At 41.1% G+C, this 19,074-nt stretch overlaps 2 pseudogenes; one reads left to right on the plus strand and one right to left on the minus strand.

The window, feature by feature from the left end:
* Positions 1-1,767: 1,767 nt before the first annotated feature.
* On the plus strand, positions 1,768-9,272 carry LOC116741580 (annotated as a pseudogene).
* Positions 9,273-17,330: 8,058 nt separating this feature from the next.
* LOC116741636 lies at positions 17,331-17,829 on the minus strand (annotated as a pseudogene).
* Between the last annotated feature and the right edge of the window lie 1,245 nt (positions 17,830-19,074).

Genomic DNA, 19,074 nt, shown 5'->3' on the forward strand with positions numbered 1-19,074 from the left:
TGCAGGAGACACGGGTTCGAGCCCTGGTCCGGGAAGATCCCACATGCCGTGGAGCAACTAAGCCCATGCGCCACAACTCCTGAGCCTGCGCTCTAGAGCCCTCGAGCCACAACTACTGAAGCCCACACACCTAGAGCCCGTGCTCCGCAGCAAGAGAAGCCACTGCAATGGGAAGCCCACGCACCACAATGAAGAGTAGCCCCTGCTCGCTGCAACTGGAGAAAGCCTGCACACAGCAACGAAGACCCAATGCAGCCAAAAATAAATAAATTAATTAATTAAAAACAAACAGCACCAGCTTAAAAAAAAAAAAAGAGTAGAGGGGAAAACAATGAAAGTTAACCGAATTTTAGAAATCATGCATTTTGAGTGTGTGTATATATGTTTTTTCCCCCATCTGGTTAGTTACTATTCAGTCTAGCAAGGCATAAGCACTTAAGGGATCAATCATTTAAATAATAATACATTTATATAGATAACATTGAAATGGTAAAAGAAAAAAAATCCCAGATGCAGGCCTGAAAGAGGATAGAGTTAGGAAGAGATCAGGTACCTGTCTGCAAAAGCCTTTGTACAGAAGGTGCTCACACAGCCAACAGACCTTTGCCCAGAACCTGCGTTTCCCTTCCTCAAAGGCCCAGAGGCAGTGCTCCTGGGGAAACTTCCACAGCAACCTTTCTGTGACCTCACATACTGAGTGTTGTCTTAGCTACAAGGTGGAAAACACAGTCAGCCACCACATTACTTCTTGGGTTATGTAGGGGTTAGGACCCCCAGTTGTCCTTCCCTCCTTAAATATTCTAGCTCCTATTTCTAATGGTATTGTTTTTCCCTACATCATTTTCTACAGGATTTTTTTTTTTTAGTTCTTTTGTGGAATACTGTAGTAAAAAATGAAAAGAAAAATTTTCTTATTCCAATAAGGATAAATTGCGACAAGTGAGAAGCTGCAGAAGACCTCAACAGGAGAGAAGCCCCAGTCTTCAATTAATTCCTGGATGCCTTTCTGAGACTTCAGCTCTTGCCTTGCATAATTACAAGGAGGAATGTTTTGTGGGTACACCAATCTGAGCCTGAAGACCCCTTAAAAACACATGGCCCACTGGAGAAGGGGCTGGGAGCTGGGGCTGGAAAGGACGCAGAGCCTGTCTTCAACAATTATTAATGCATATCACCAGAGTCAGTTAAGCCAACGAGAAACCAGGCATTGGCGAGAAAGTCTTTTGTCCTCTTCCGTAATGTTTCTAAATCTACAGATAGTGACAAGGAAGTGAGGTGCATTATTTTTCATATTTTCTAGTAAGTTACAAACAAAATTATTGACATGCTTTTTTTTTTTTTTTTTTTCGGTACGTGGGCCTCTAACTGTTGTGGCCTCTCGCGTTGCGGAACACAGGCTCTGGACTCGCAGGCTCAGCGGCCATGGCTCACGGACCCAGCCGCTCCGCGGCATGTGGGATCTTCGCAGACCGGGACACAAACCCGTGTCCCCTGCATCGGCAGGCGGACTCTCAACCACAGCGCCACCAGGGAAGTCCTTGACATGCTATTTCAATGCATGTCATCTTTCCTGCATCACTGAGTCACCTCGGGTCGTTGAAGCTGATCATTGGGGGAAAGCTTGGCTCTCACCCTTGAAAAAAATGTAGGGCTGGTGGCTTGGAGACGGCCTTCCTTACAACACAGGGAGGCTGACAGCATGGCAGGTGAGGGTTGAGCAGTGCCAATCTGGGATGAGGAGCGACTGGCACCCATATAGCTTCCAAGATGGACCCCGTGCTGGAGGGATGGCGAACTGGGGAGAAGAGGCTTGGAACAGGCAATGAGAATTCTCAGAGGCACAGAGGTGAACCTGGCTTGGACCGGGTGAACTCCCAGACTATCAGAGCATGACTCCCCTCTCCTCTCCACCAGTCAAGGTCTTGCAAGTTGCAGGCTCCCTTACCAATCAGAGCCAGGCCCGCCTCTCCTCTCTTTTCCTCCAATCAGAGCTTGCACCCTCCCCCTTGCCCACCAATTCCCCTGCCAATCAGAGCCAAGCTTCCTACTCTTATCTTCCAATCAAGGCTGTGGACAAAGAAAGAAAGTCGTTTTCATCAAAACCCACGTGAATTCCTTCATCCTCTACACGGATGGTAAACCTCTGCATGAATGCTGTACCTCCAGGGGTTTGTTGTTATGTTACTATGTTTAGAGGAAAGAAGAGGAGAAAAGCAAAGAGAAGGGAGGGCAGGGGAAAGGTAGGGCAATTTTTAGGAGTTAAACTTAGTAGGCTTGTTCTGTTTTTTAAAGATCCGTATGTGTTGAAAACAAGGAACCTCCCTCCCCAAGTGCAGATGTGGCTTCAAGCTCATTGTATCAGAAGGCCCCAGGTTCTCTGGGCTTTGCCTACTTGGCATGGTCCCACTCTGGACCACGTGCTCAGCTATCTGATTCCCCTTGTCGCCTCCTTCATGCCCTTTGGGTTGACGCTGTTTGGGAGTGTTTGCTTGGGCTCCCATTCTACTTCTGCAGGAACCTTGTCTTTCACGTTCCCCTTTGCTCCCATAAAACCAGATTCGTGTAAGGCCCGCCAGACCACTTCACTGGTCAATAAGAGTCTGAAATATCACAGGGATAAATCGAAAACATACGCTTTAACTCAAATGTTCCCGGGACTTTTGACATTACAGGTAAAGAACATTTTTTCTAACCCATTAATTGGAATTTATTGCCCCTTGAAATACAAATCTCTTATTAAAGAAATCAGTCTAGTGCAGTCCCCCGAGTCATTGCCTAATAATATGCTTGTGCAAGCGGGGTTTTATTTGGGAGGAGCTTGATGAGGACAAGGGAAGAACAATGTACAGGTTACAAACATTTACAATTAAAATTTTTTATTCTAAGAAAACCAGTCTTATAAGTGCTTTGGCTCCCAGGACCCTGGAAGGCAGAGATCTGTAATTGTGAAAAAGAATCAAGGGTTTAGTGGACAGTCATCAAAAGCCGCTAGTGGTATGTGACTCCATATGCTAATGACATGCCTTAGACTACATTAATTAAAAATGTACTTTATAAAACCAGGATTGGGTGGTGAGCACAGTGGTGTGCTGCCAGAGCCTGCTTTGCAGGAAGACTTGTTGCCTCAGCTGCTGGGGGTACTGTGGTGAGATTACCTGGTGACCCAGCTCCAGTTCTAGTTGAGCTACAAAGATTCCTGGAGATAGTTGCTCAGGGTAGGTCTGTGGGTTTGTTTCATAAATAAATTCCATGGCAAACTCACATTGTTTATCCTCAAATAAGAGATTCCACAGGCTAGGCCTTGACGGAGAGGCTGCTTTTCTGCATACAGGTGATAGGCATTAGGAATTGCCTCACCTTCTGAGAGCTGCCTCTCCAAGGTCACATACCTACCCAGGGGGCCACATCCATTGATGGATCAAAGCCCGAGGTCCTTGTGGGTTCTCCAAGGCTGCGGTTGAGCCTGTACTCAGGTCCACTTCTCCCTCTGCCCACTCCTGCTTTGGTCCCCTCTCTTCCACAGGTGTTGATCTTGAGGACGCTCCTTTATAAACATCCTGCCCCCTAACTTCCACTTCGGAGTGTGCCAATTCTCTGCTCTGTGCTGGTTATAGCACACTTGCAGAGCTGCCTTCAGAAACTGGACCAAGATTTTATTCAGTCTACAAATCTCGCTGTTAGTCAAAGCTGCCTGAAATGAAATAAGCATCTTGTGAAGGTAAGGAGATCTTCAAAGAGGAGATGTTCAAAGAAAAACACTATTGGAAAGATGAGTGGGATGTGAAGGGGTGAAAGCAAGAATCCTAAGGGTGGATGGACTGGATGTCCTTTAGGTCCCTTCCTGCATCAAGATCTTAGTATCTGTATTCGTTTGCTAGAGCTGCCGTAACAAAATACCACGGACTGTACGGCTTAAACAGCAGACATTTATTTACTTACTGTTTTGGAGTCTAGAAGTCCAAGATCAAGGTGTCAGCAGGTTTGGTTTCTTCTGAGGCTTCTCTCCTTAGCTTAGCAGGTGGCTGCCTTCTCCTGGTCTTCAGATAGTCTTCTTCTGTGTCTGTGTCTTAATCTCCTCTTCTTATAAGGACATCAGTCATAATAGATTAGGACCCACCCATATAACCTCATTTTACCTTAATTACCTCTTTAAAGGCCCTATTTCCAAATACAGTTGCGTTCTGAGGTACAGGGATTAGGACTTCAACATAAGAATTTTGGAGGGCCACAATTCAGTCCATAACAAAATCCCAAGATTTTACTCTATCCCAGATATATAGTACCCTTTAGCATACATCCAGCCCAGTGTTATAAAAGATCAAATTCAGTATTTAGTTACATAAGACAGAGTTGGCCAGGTTATGTTTGAAGGAGCTACAGAATTTAAACTGCTAAACAAGTAGCCAATCTTAGCCTTTTAAAACGATGTTGCCTTCTTATCTAGTAGCTATGAGTATCATTATATCCACTCTACTTCATCCAGGAATCTTAGCACTGGCCAGGCCAGCCAGTGTATTTATACCAATGTATACACACAAACACAAACTCTACACCCAAGAAGGGACAAGGGGAGTTTTTGGACATAATAGGATAACTGGATTTTCTGGGGGTAGTATCTGAGTATAAAAAGAAAAAGGCTACTATGATGGCTTTACCTCTTGTATTCACTCACTATTCATTTATTCATCCCTTCAAACACTAATCATTGGGTTCCAATTACCTGGTAAGCATTGTGCTAATTGATTGGGGAAAAATAACCTTGTAAAAATCAAAATCCCACCTCCAAAGAGGGAATATTTTGGTAAGACAAGCTGTGCTGCAGTAATGATGATGCCATAAAGCATGGGCTTCGTCATCAAAAGGACTGGGCTCCACCTCCTAGAGAAATGGAAATAAAAACAAAAATAAACAAATGGGACCTAATGAAATTTCAAAGCTTTTGCACAGCAAAGGAAACCATAAACAAGACCAAAAGACAACCCTCAGAATGGGAGAGAATATTTGCAAGTGAAGCAACTGACAAAGGATTAATCTCTAAAATTTACAAGCAGCTCATGCAGCTCAATAACAAAAAAACAAACAACCCAATCCAAACATGGGCAGAAGACCTAAATAGACATTTCTCCAAAGAAGATATACAGACTGCCAACAAACACATGAAAGAATGCTCAACATCAGTAATCTATAGAGAAATGCAAATCAAAACTACAATGAGATATCATCTCACACCAGTCAGAATGGCCATCATCAAAAAATCTAGAAACAATAAATGCTGGAGAGGGTGTGGAGAAAAGGAACACTCTTGCACTGCTGGTGGTAATGTGAATTGATACAGCCACTATGGAGAACAGTATGGAGGTTCCTTAAAAAACTACAAATAGAACTACCATATGACCCAGCAATCCCACTATTGGGCATATACCCCGAGAAAACCATAATTCGAAAAGAGTCATGTACCACAATGTTCATTGCAGCTCTATTTACAGTAGCCAGGAGATGGAAACAACCTAAGTGTCCATCATCAGATGAATGGATAAAGAAGATGTGGCACATATATACAATGGAATATTACTCAGCCATAAAAAGAAATGAGATTGAGCTATTTGTAATGAGGTGGATAGACCTAGAGTCTGTCATACAAAGTAAGTCAGAAAGAGAAAGATAAATACCGTATGCTAACACATATATATGGAATTTAAGGGGGAAAAAATGTCATGAATAACCTAGGGGTAAGACAGGAATAAAGACACAGACCTACTAGAGAACGGACTTGAGGATATGGGGAGGGGGAAGGGTGAGCTGTGACAAAGCGAGAGAGAGGCATGGACATATATACACCACCAAACGTAAAATAGATAGCTAGTGGGAAGCAGCCACATGGCACAGGGAGATCAGCTCGGTGCTTTGTGACCACCTAGAGGGGTGGGATAGGGAGGGTGGGAGGGAGGGAGACGCAAGAGGGAAGAGATATGGGAACATATGTATATGTATAACTGATTCACTTTGTTATAAAGCAGAAACTAACACACCATTGTAAAGCAATTATACTCTAATAAAGATGTAAAAAAAAAACAGGACTGGGCTCAAGGCTCAACTCCACCCTGGGTCAGCTGTGTGACCTTGGGCAAGTCACTCAACCTCTGTAAGCATAAGTTTCCTCATTCGTGCAATGGGGATAAGAGTAACACTTACCAGTTGGCCTCTCCGAGTGGTGGGTTGGGAAGTTTTAGTCCCTCTCTTCCATAACTGCCATGAGCATCCTCCAAAGCCACCTTGAATCAGTATGAAATCTAAGTTAAAAACAGCCTGTTTACTTGGCATCTCCCCCTTCCACTTAGATTGCAGCCCTGAAGCCCCTCCTATATAGAAATCTTTGAGCTACCAGTTTGCCTCATATACTGTGAAAGTTAAACGAGGCAATGCATGCAGTATGCTTTCTCGTGTAAATGTCCAGTAAATGTTAGCATTATTAAGGCATTTTGCAGTGAGTAACATAAGGGTAACATGATCAACTCATCCCAGTCCCTTCAACCTTCATCTCAAGAACCCTCCTCAGTGCCAGACAAAACTACATAAGAATGTCCAAGTATGTTACTTGTAAATGATATAAGAATTCAGAGGGATAAAGGGTCACTTTTAATTTTTTTAAGAATGAGGAATGTTCTTTGGAAGATGTAAGATTTAATCTGGTCTCTGAAGCATGGCAAATCCAAGTGGAAAGAATAACATCAACAAAGATATGTAGGTGGTGAAGGGTAAGGCGTGTTCCTGTGACGTGGGTGCCCCTATCAGATGGATCTTTGCTGGGTGAGGTGGAAGTGAAGGCTAAGAGTGAAGATGGGAGCTGAAATCCAAAGTGTTTTTATAAGATAGGCTGAAAAGGTTGAGGTTGGTATTCTGTAGTCAGTGAGGAACTACTGACTAGTGAAAAGTTTTAAGCTGATAATTGAGTTGATCAGAAGTGTTTCAAGGAGATGGCTCTGGTAAGAGCCTTTGGTGACCGTTGGGGCTATGGGCTGATTTGGAGCGGAGAGAGATCAGGAGGAGACCCATAGGAAAGAAGCTAATGAGATTGTCCAGAGAAGGAGCATGAGGACCTGAGCTAAGGCAGTGGCCGTGAGACTGGCAAGAGGGCTGTAGATGGAGAAGCCCACCAGGAAGACGTTCTCCTATGGGGCTTGGTGGACAATTGGTGGAAGAGATAAAGAGGGGAAAAGGAGTCAAGTATGTCATGGTCGCTCTAGCCACAAACAGAAGTAGAGAAAGTAAAGAAGAGGGGCTTAGAGAAAGAGGGAGACATTGAATTTGTTATGAGTTATTGACAGAATTGATGAGGTGGCCAGACATTCAGAAGAAGATGTTGAGCAGACATGGAAACTGTCCATGATTCAGGATTGAGATGTGAAGTTGGGAGTCAGCCCTAGAGATGTGAGCCCCCAGCTGGGGCAGAGAAGGAGACTACTGGTATTGGTGGTGGAGGGGCACAGGGGGCATACATAGTCAGAGCAGGGAAACAGAGGGTATAGGAAAAGCCAGAGACAGGGGAGAGGACGCAGACTTATCATCCATCCATCCATCCAGCCAGCCAGCCAGCCAGCCATCCAGCCATCCATCCATCCAGATGAGGGGTGTATTAAAATCTGCCCCAACAGTCCAGAAGTTAATCTCACGGGGAAAGGCTGACAGGAAGGAGCCTGCTAGAGGGCTGTGGGGACCAGAGCAGAATGTCTAACTTCAGGGCTCCAGGCTGCGTGGACAGAGAGCCTCCAGAGATCAAGAAAATAAAACAAATCAAAGGAACAAGAAGAATCAAGTCTGGAAAAGATTTTTGGATTAGAAAAGCTGTGAGGCCAGAAATCAGATTGCAAAAGATAAAAAATAAATAGGTGGTGAAAACATGGAGAGAGAGAACATTGCTAGATTAGCATTTTTAAAAAATTGAAGGGGCTTCCCTGGTGGCGCAGTGGTTGAGAGTCCGCCTGCCGATGCAGGGGACACGGGTTCGTGCCCCGGTCTGGGAGGATCCCACATGCCGCGGAGCGGCTGGGCCCGTGAGCCATGGCCGCTGAGCCTGCGCGTCCGGAGCCTGTCCTCCGCAACGGGAGAGGCCACAACAGTGAGAGGCCCGCGTAACGCATAAAAAAAAAAAAAAAAAAAAAAAAAAATTGAAGTATAGGTGATTTACAATGTTGTGTTAATTACTGCTGTACAGCAAAGTGGCTCAGTTATACATATGTATACATTCTTTACATATTCTTTTACTGTATAGCACAGGGAGAGCAATTACTTTTTTAAATGATAAGACCCAGTTTGGGGAGGAGGGGTGTCCCCAGGGGATGCTCAGAAAAGGCAAATAGACACAGAGCTGGAAGAATATAAATTTGTGCAAATCTTTGGGTTCATAATCTGATAAAATATCGAAAGCCTTAAAAATATTGACATACCCACATAATTATATTTCTGGGAATTTATTCACATAAATAATAAACGATGGACACATTTATGATGGCAGAAAATAGCAGATATTAGGAAGAGCGCTGGGATGGACCTCTGGCTCTCCCGCATGCAGTCTCCTCACCAGGCTGCCCTCAGCCCGTGCGCCAGCCGGCTCCGTTATAGCGACCTGCAGCCCCTGCGTCGTGATTAGTGATGATGAGCCAGGTTATGACCTAGATTTATTTTGTATACCTAATCATTATGCTGAGGATTTGGAAAAGGTGTTTATTCCTCATGGACTAATCATGGACAGGACTGAACGGCTGGCTTGAGATGTGATGGAGGAGATGGGAGGCCGTCACATCGTGGCCCTCTGTGTGCTCAAGGGGGGCTATAAATTCTTTGCTCACCTGCTGGATTACATCAAAGCGCTGAACAGAAATAGTGATAGATCCATTCCTATGACTGTAGATTTTATCAGACTGAAGAGCTACTGTAGTGACCGGTCAACAGGCGCCTGAAAAGTAATTGGTGGAGATGATCTCTCAGCTTTGACTGGAAAGACTGTCATGATTGCTGAAGATATAATTGATGCTGGTAAAACGAAGCAAACCTTGCTTTCCTTGGTCAAGCAGCTTAATCCAAAGATGGTCAAGATTGCGAGCTTGCTGGTGAAAATCACCCCTCGAAGTGTTGGATATAGACCAGACTTTGATGGATTTGAAATTCCAGACAAGTTTGTTGTAGGATATGCCCTTGACTCTAATGAATACTTCAGGGATTTGAATCATGTTTGTGTTATTAGTGAAACTGGAAAACCAAAATACAAAGCCTAAGAGAGAGTTTAAGTTGAGTTTGGCAACATCTAGGGTCCCATTGAAATCACCAGTAAAATTATTAAATCTTCCAGTTCTGTTGTCAGCTGCTCAGTAGAGCTTAGTGCATGTATCTTCTAAGAATTTTATCTGTTTTGTATTTTAGAAACGTCAGTTGCTGTAGTCCCGAACTCTTTATTTGCACTATGGGCCTACGGACGATCAGTTCCCTTTGGGGGGATTGTTGTTGGACTCGTGAATGAAAATTCTCTTAAACCACATCACTATTGAATAAAAATATTGAAATTATATCTGTGAGAAACATTTAAAGAGAAGAATATATTCGTTTTTTAATTGGTATTTTAATTTTTATTTATTCAAAAAAGAACCGAAGTGATTGAATGTTGTTGATTATACCACTGTGTGTTTAGAAAAGTAGGAAGCCTTAAGTTTCATGTCAGTGACAGCACTTAGAGGTGCTGTTATGTTGGATAAACCATATGTCCTGGAATTATTTTAGTAGGTTTCAGTAATATTAACTGTATTTTCCCGCTTGTTCAGATTATTTCCGGTGAATCTTTGTCAAAATTTCTTTTAAATGCGGATCAATAAATTCCAAAAACCTACTACTTTTTGAATTCTTGAATGTAAAAATCCTTAAAATGAAGGCTGTCTCTTTAAAAGAAAAAAAAGAAAATAGAAAACATTAAATATCTAATAAAGATTGGTTAAATACAGCCATTTTGAGATAGCAATCATCAAAATATATATTTTAGCCACATCATATGACAAAATGTCCGTGATACATTAAATGGGAAATTATAACACAGTAAATGCAACATGCCACCAATTTTATGAAGATGTATATTGTACGCCTACACCCCCCCCACACACACACACAGACACACAAGAGTTTAGGCATCAACAGAACTGTTCATGAATTTAAAAGTGGTTGTCTCGTGGTAGTGGAATAATAGGTGACTTTTCTTTCTGATACATTTTTGCATTTTCCAAATTTCTCCAATATACACGTAATGCTTTTTAAACAGAAAAAAAAGTTTGAACTTAAAAAGAAAGAGGAGGTAACTGGCAGGGACAGCAAGGTCAATGGAAGTGTGGGGATAAGAGAAGGTGTGTGGGGCAGAAGGACTGAGGGTGAGAAGGGGAATGATCGATGCCCTGTGCTCCCTGGAGGAGGAGGGCGAGAAAGAGACCAAGGGCCCAGAGGCAGGCACTGACTACTGCAGAGAAGAGAGGTGAGGGTGAGGGGACAGATAAGAAAGGTTAGAAGGTGCCTGAGGTCATTTTGAGTGACCTAGATCTTCTCTACCAAGTGAGTGGCTGGACAGGGGATGGGCAGGGGGAAAGAAGTAGGTGGAATATGGGGAGTCTTCCAGATATGGCTCAGTGGTTGGCCAAGAATCCCTCAAACCCTCAAGAAAGTAAGTAGACCCAGTTATGTAAATTTATGACCTCCTCCAGAAAGGTCACCTCCCCAGGGAGTACCCTTGGTCTTAGAATCTTATCCACTTATCGGTTAGCTCAGGGAGCTCACTAATCAGCATTTTTAATTGGACAGAGTGAGAGTGAGAGTGTCAACTCTCATTAAGCTCGGCCTTCCACGAGGCATCCCAAAGAGGGGCTCCGATCTGTCTAGGGCAGCACAGAGACAGTGACTGCTTCTCATGCCAGGAGTTCACAGAGTCAGAACAAAAACATGGCCTTGCCCCCCAGATTGCAGCGACTACCACTTTCCAGCACCACCCTGCGTGGCCAGGCAGTTGTTCTCCAGGAGAAGCAAATTCACAGGAGTAAGACCTCAAAGTAACTTAGCAGCTAGACCAGGCCCTCCCTCTTGGCCCCCTCATTTCTTAATTGTCACAGTTGGCATGAGGATTATTTAGTGAATACTTTGGGGTTGTGGGAATATTCTTTCATTTATTCATTTACTCAAATATTATTACTCAGTACCCAGCACTTTGGACATTCAGTGGTCAGTAAGATGGGAAGTCCCACTTAAGGTTTCCAGCATGGAAATGATCTCTCCCTTCCAGCTCTATCACTTCTTTCTCCCACACTATAGCTCCAGAGCTGCCTCTTCCAGTGCAAACCAATGAGGATTCATTCCTCTCCAGTGTCTGGGTCAGTAAGTTGTGTTGAATGCTATTTTCCCTTATGCAAAAATAAATGAAGTGGTCATTTCTTCTGTACAACAAAGTGACTCAGTTATACACACACAGGGAACTATATTCAAATATCCCGTGACAAACCATATATATATACAAAGAATATATTCATATGCTTTTCCATCATGGTTTGTCACCGGATATTGAATATAGTTCCCTGTGCTATACAATAGGACCTTATTGTTTATCCATCCTATATATAATAGCTTGCCTCTGCTAATCCCAGACTCCCAATCCTTCCCTCCCCCACCCCTCTCCCCCTTGGCAACCACAAGTCTATTCTCTATATCTGTGAGTCTGTTTTTGTTTCATAGGTATGTTGATTTGTGTCCTATTTTATTTTCAAAGAATTTTTATTTTGTTTTTTCATTTTTTGATGTGGACCATTTTTTTAAGTCTTTATTGAACTTATTGCAATATTGCTTCTGTTTTATATTTTGGTTTTTTGGCGCCGAGGCATGTGGGATCTTAGCTCCCTGAAGAGGGATTGAACCCACACTCCCTGCATTGGAAGGCAAAGTCTTAACCCCTGGACCTCCAGGGAAGTCCCTGTGTCCTATTTTAGATTCCACATACTTCAGTAAAATTTAAAAAGAAATAAAATTTTTTTTAAAGTGTGCTGTAAAACTGAAAAAAAAAAAAAAAAAGTAGATTTCATGAGAGCTTTGCAAGGCAATTTTGGAATGAGACCCAGTGAGCCCACCACAACTCTGGTATATAGCACCTTCCATCCACCCTAGACTATATATCCCTAGCAGGGAGCCTGGGATGTTTCCATTCATGTTGGCTGAATGAATAAATGATTCAATAAATATATGCTTACGTGGACCCAGCACACACAACCTTGCATGTAGTTTATTTTTCTATGTCTCCTCACCTAAATTAGAGGTTTCTTTAGGTCTGGGAACCTGGCTTGTTTCACCTTTGTAATCTGCTCTCTGCCTTCCCAGTGGATATTTGTTAATAATCTTTTTTTTTTTCCTTTTGCAGTTGAGTTGTAGTAGTTCTTGTGTGTTTTGTATATAAGACTTTTTTCAGATATAGGATTGCAAATATTCCCTCCCATTCTGTATGTTGCCTTTTCATTCTGTTGATTGTTGAAGAGACTATTCTTTCCCATGGTGTCATCTTAGAACCTCGGCGATTATCGTTTGGCCATGTATGTGTCAGTTTATTTGGGGGCTCTTTATTCTGGTCCGTAGGTCTATCTGCCTATTTCTATGCCAGTGCCATACTGTTTTGATTGCTGTGACTTTGTAATGTTTTGATGTCAGGAAATTGTGAAACCTCTATCTTCGTTCTTTGTTGTCCAGATTGTTTTGGCTCTTTGGGGCCTTTTGTGGTTCCCTATGTATTTGAAGAATGTCCTTCCATTTCTATTAAAATGACATTGGAATTCTGATAGATGTTGCAAATGAACCTGTGCATCACTTTGGGTAGTATGGAAATGTCAACAATATTGTCTTCCAGTGTATGAACATGGAATGTCATTCCAATTAATGTGTTGCCTTTAATTCTTTGAGAAATCTGTGGTAGTTTTCAGTGTACAAGTCCTTTACCTCCTTAGGGCCTTTTGCCCCTGCTATCCCTGGATCTTCCAGAGTCAGGGGTGAGCAGGATGGGCTCATGAGGAGAGTGGAATTTACCTCCCTCCCATTTGTACCTGCTCTCTGAATATGTCTAGCAGAGGAACACTGGACCATGCTCTTCACCTCTGCTTACACGTGGGCACCCTGCTGGGAATTCCTCTAAGACTTAGGTGTTGACATTACTGTTTGAGTGTCCCCAAGGCCTCACATAATGCCTAGCACATCTGCATGAGTACAGGAAATACCTACAAATGAATGAACAGATCAGGCCAGCAAACGACTCTGCAGCAAGGAACAGCCAGGGGAGAGGCAGTAACATCTTCCTCCTCTTCGGATCTCTAGAGGTGCTCTGTACAGTGTGGCAACCACTAGCCAGATGGGCCTGTTTATAATTAATTTAATTCAATCTATAATTAACTCAAGCTATTATGATAAAATAAAGCATCCAAATTGCTCAGTCCCACTAGCCACATTTCAAATTTGTCAATACAGTTGGAATTTCAGGTTCGTAAACTTAGAGGTGAGAGCTATAATGGGCCCAAAGAAGTGAGAAGTTGAAAGGTGATTCCTTCAGGATCTTTCTCACATTTGAAGGTCTTGATCGCAAGACATGCGATCAATGTCTTTCTCACATTTGAAGGTCTTGATCGCAAGACATGCGATCAATGTCTTGTTAGAGGGCTCTGACTCCACAGAGCACAGGGAAGGTCTGAGAACTTGCAGGAAAAATCAGGGTGATGCTGTGTGACCTACCACAGCCTCTTAACCCGCTGCCTTTTCTTGCCCCTTCCCCCTTCCCTCTCTCCACTGGTAGCCACTAATTTGTTTGTTCTCAATACCTGTGAATCTTTTTTGTTATATTCATTCATTTGTTTTATTTTTTAGATTCTACATATGAGCGATAACATACAGTGTCTTTCTCTGTCTGACTTATTTCACTAAACACAATACCCTCCAGATCCATCCAAGTTGTTGCAAATGGCAAAATTTCATGCTTTTTCATGGCTGAGTAGTATTCCATTGCATGTATATACCACATCTTCTTTATCCATTCATCTGTTGATGAATACTTAGGTGGCTTCCGTATCTTAACTACTGTGAAAAGTGCTGTTATGAACATTGGGGTGCATGTATCTTTTCCAATTTGTGTTTTCATTTTCTATGGATATATTCCCAGGAGTGGAATTTCTGGATCACATGATAGCTCTATTTTTAGGTTTTTTAGGAACCTCCATACTGTTTCCACAGTGGCTATACCAATTTACATTCCCACCAACAGAGTACAAGGGTTCCTTTTTTTCCACATCCTTGCTGACATTTGTTATTTGTGATCTTTTTGATGATAGACATTCTGACAGGTGTGAGGTGATATCTCATTGTGGTTTTGATTTGCATTTCCCTGATTATTAGCAATGTTGAACATTTATCATGTGCCTGATGGCCATCTGTATGTCTTCTTTGGAAAAATGTCTATTCAGGTCTCCTGCCCATTTTTCAATCTTCTATGAGCTGTTCACATGTTTTGGATATTAACCTCTTATCAGTCATATCATTTGCAAATATTTCATCCCTTTCAGTAGGCTGTCTTTTTGTTTTGCTGATGGTTTCCTTTGCCATGCAAAACTTTTAAGTTTAATTAGGTCTTATTTGTTTATTTTTGTTTTTGCTTCTTTTGCCTTATGAGACATATTCAAAAATATATTGTTATGATTTATGTCAAAGAGTGTTCTGCCTGTATTTTCTTCTAGGAGTTTTATGGTTTCTGGTCTTACATTTAGATCTTTAATTAGTTTTGAGTTTATTTTTGTGTATGGTGTTAGGGAATGTTCTAATTTCATTCTTTTACATGTAGCTGTCCACTTTCACCAGCACCACTTACTGAGGAGACTGTCTTTTCTCCATTGCCTATTCTTGTCTCCTTTGTCGTAGATTAATTGACTATAAGTACATGAGTTTATTTCTGGGCTCTATTCTATTCCAGGAGATATGCGTCAATCCTTAGAATCTACCTATATGATGAAAAGACAAAAACATAAACATACAATACTTTCTAAAGCAATTTGAGGGTTTTAAAAATTAAATTTAAAATTATTCTTAGTAACTAATATTACTCTCCTATTTCTGCACCAACAATACACTTGACATTCAGTTGTAACTCTGCCTGCTCATCTGTATTTCTCCCTAGACTGTAAGATATGGGAGGAGAGAGATAATGTTTGCTAGTTTGCTGTAACATTCCCAAGGTTAAATAACTATTTTTCACATTGTCTATTTTTCACATTGTCTTGTTTAGAAAATATCTATAAAGATCTGAATCAATATACAACAATCTTTATTATATTTTCCATGTCATGTTTCCATGTCATCAGAACCCTGAGGTGGACAGCTGTGAGTCTATGTTGAGATCTCTTCTTTACCTTTTCCTTTTATTTCAATGAAATTATTTCCTGCTCTTCTGTGCAATCCCTATAACCACACATTACAGGGGCTGCAAGTTATTCTCCCTTAACTCCATAAATATTCAGGGAAGTCTCAGTAATCAGTGTGGATTTCCAATCATTTTATAAATGTTTCCTAAGAGCAAATTTCTGATTATTTAAGTCACAACTAAAAAACCCAGAAAGGAATCTAGAGACTTTCACTCATCCAAAAATTCTAATGGTTTTGTAAGTATCAATTCTCTATATTAGTTTTTTTTTTTGCTTAAAGTACTTAAAGAAGTTTTTGGCTTCTTTACAAGACTTGAATAAAATAGAATAGAGAACCAAAAGTGTTTCCAAGAACTTGACCATCAAAAATGGCAGCTGGGAATTGTTTCATCTCTGCAGGTTGTTTTGGAAGGTCCTAAGTGGAAAATATATACTGCCTTTCCATAGTATGAAATTGCAAATAACTCTTTAAATTATCATGTGTGCCTGAATAATGTGCCCTTTGAAGGCAAGGCTTAGTTAGGGAGATGAACTGGCTGTTACAAAAGAAACAGTATGAAGGATTAGTCACTACAAGACTTGATGGTGGACTGGTTGATTTTGTCAATATGCAGTAGCCTGTGAGTGGGAAATTACTAGTTTGGGACTTTAAATTTTCAGCCCAAATGTGATTTAAAAAGGCTTTTATGCATTTTTCAGATGACTCTTAAGTGTTTTTTAAATTTTTTTATAGTAGCAGAACATAGCTGTCTCTAAAAACCAGACCCATCTAATACTTTTGGTTCCAGAATTAAGAGGTGAGTGAACTTAGAGCATAGCTAAGTCTTACATGAAATTTAGAGCATTAATTAGGAAAAAGTATCACCTTTAAATTTCAGCTGAATATATATGGAAGCATTTAGATTGATCTGAGCACTGAGACTGCATACTGGATAGTTTGGGCTTCATGGCTCTGAAATCAGCAGGCAATGGTGTGGGTTATTACCCTGGTTGGAGTGATTGATCCTGCTACGTAATGGCTATAAAGGGATGTGTATCTGGAATCCAGAAGATTTCCAAGGGATACTTCATTGTACTTCCTTGTCTAATTAACGAAGACCCCTGAATCTAATGTAGTTGGAGCTACCAAGAAATTTCCACCAAGTAAATAATCATAAATAACTAAAATGATTTGAAGACAAGAAAGAGATGGACTAGGTAGTGGAAAAATGAAATTAAAAGCACCAACATCTCATGACTAGTTTTAGGCATTTAGAAATAGGCACACTCTTCCCTTTCATTTTAAGTGGCATATAGTAGCCACTATTTCCTTTCTTCCTAAATATTACATGTAAGATGTGTTGGTGGACCTTTACCTTATAATTTTATCTCTGATGATATGATCATAGAACAGTATATTTTCATTAGAAAAAACCAAAACATAACCATCACCCAGAGATGGATATAGTGATTGATTCAACTGTGGATCTCTACCTTGAAAAGAGAGTTTCAGGACATCTTCATGTAAATGAGGAATGGGTTGTGTTATTATAGATCAACACATGCTATTGTTGATTTTGCCATTGTTCAAAAGTTAAAATATAAGTCATTGGGTTGAACTGTGGGAAATAATGGAATTTTGGCAATGACATCAGTTCCAAAATCCTTCTGTGCTCTCCCTTCTGCTGGAAGGACTGTAAGCCTGGGAATTACATATCTCAATTCCCTTGCCTCCAGATTTCTGGATGGGATTTTAAGTTCTACCAATGAGATAAACTTGCATGACGTTCAGAAGGTAGAAAGGAAGTGGATGTCCTATTAATCTTCCTGTACTAGTGGTGAGCAGAAGTGCGTGTTTTTGTTTGTTTGTTTTACAGTCCAGGTCTTTTATTTTCTTTACACCAGCCATGCCATGAATTCACAGGGAATGGATTCCAACAGCTCCGGCTCCTTTCTGTTGGTTCTCACGAAGTGTGCCTCTCTGAGTGGAGCACGCTGGTGCTTCAGTTGAACCCCAAAATCTTCCTCTTTTGCTTCCTTCTTTTTCTGATCACTTTCTTTCACATGTTTCAGGAAGGTATCTCGGCTCTCAGAGTGCTTAATATGCTTTATCACACATTAATTCTCTTGGCAAGAATCTTGCCCTTAACTTGTTTGTTTTTCAACAATGGTAACAGCATTCCAGGTCAGGTAACATCGTAGACTCTTCCAGATTTGCTATGGTGACATCTGTGGGGCATTGCTTTTTGAACAGTGCCTATTCCCTTGATGTCTACAATATCACCTTTCTTGTAGATTCGCAAGTATGTGGCCAAAGGAACAAATCCATGTTTTCTAAAGGCCTAGAGAACATATAACAGGTGCCTCTCCTCTTTCCCTTTGTTTTGGTCATTCTGGTGAATTACTGGAAGATGGCAGTTCCCGCCAAAAGACCAGAAGTATATGCTTTTCTAAAAGCGAGGTTCTGGGGTTTTTTCCCCAGCGACTTTAAGTCATTTTTCATTGCCTTGGCTCTGCAAGCCAGGAATAGTAATGGTGACAGTGTCGTGAAGAAGCAGGGAGATGAGAAGCAGCATCTTACCGATTCTCTGGCTAAAAACTCATGAGTAAAACTGAAACTTACAAATTCTCCCTTTGGCTTTTATTTCTTTAGTACCTAAACAATTTTATAAATGTCTGATTCCCTGTATTTGATACCTGTTGCTGAAAAACTGTTAATATGTCTTTTTTCTACAGTAAATACTGGTTGATTCAGGTAGCCAATCTATCAGTAACTCAGCCAGTGTCTCCTTCACTACAGATCGATACAGTTTTGAAAGTTGGAATATTGGATGGTATTTCTAAAATCTATACCACTCTCATGAATATATTACTGAATTACATAGGAAAATACAACATATCTCTATCTGAATATTTAATGTTACCAATTATTTTTGTTCCATGGGAAAAATTTAGTTTCTAGAAAATGTACATTAACATAATCTTTAAAATATCAAATGAGGATTTATTCTAGCTTACAATCTTTCTGTGAGCATTGATCTCAATGGAACAGTCAGCTTTGCATCTGCCAAGTTAAGTTTTTTAATTGGCCAATTCCTGATTAATTTGCATCAGACAAACAAAATAAATAAGAGGTTTCATTAGACATAGCAATATAAAATGAATAATCAAGTAAAACAATTGAATTAAAAATTTTTTAAAATAGGTTTACAAGTAGGTAAGTGCATAGCTACATGGATATATAGATGTTTGTATAGATTTATATACTAAATACCTTCTGAACATCTCCACGTGGCTCTCTGAGAAAGTTCTCAAACTTAACATGCCTAAAACTGAACTTCTGATCTCTTTCTCTCACTTCAACCTAAAATCAGCTATGACTTTCCCCATACCTATCTTTTTAGTTGCTCAGGACAAAAAACTTGGTTTCGTCCTGCAGTAGGAGGTAGATGGGTCGCTGGGTTGAAAAGCTGGAGTTTGTCAAGTGGAGTGAATTGGAGCTTTGTTTGCCCTGACACAAAGGAGCTTTGTCCTTTTCAAGGACAAAGTTAGTGGCAGAAGCTGAGCTCTGCTGGAGTAAAGAGATAAGGTGACCACATCTATCACTCCTGAGGTCAAGGAGACCTCCCTCACTGCACAT

The sequence above is a fragment of the Phocoena sinus genome, chromosome 1 (genome assembly GCF_008692025.1).
Source record: "Phocoena sinus isolate mPhoSin1 chromosome 1, mPhoSin1.pri, whole genome shotgun sequence".
In the NCBI taxonomy this organism is placed as follows: Eukaryota; Metazoa; Chordata; class Mammalia; order Artiodactyla; family Phocoenidae; genus Phocoena; species Phocoena sinus.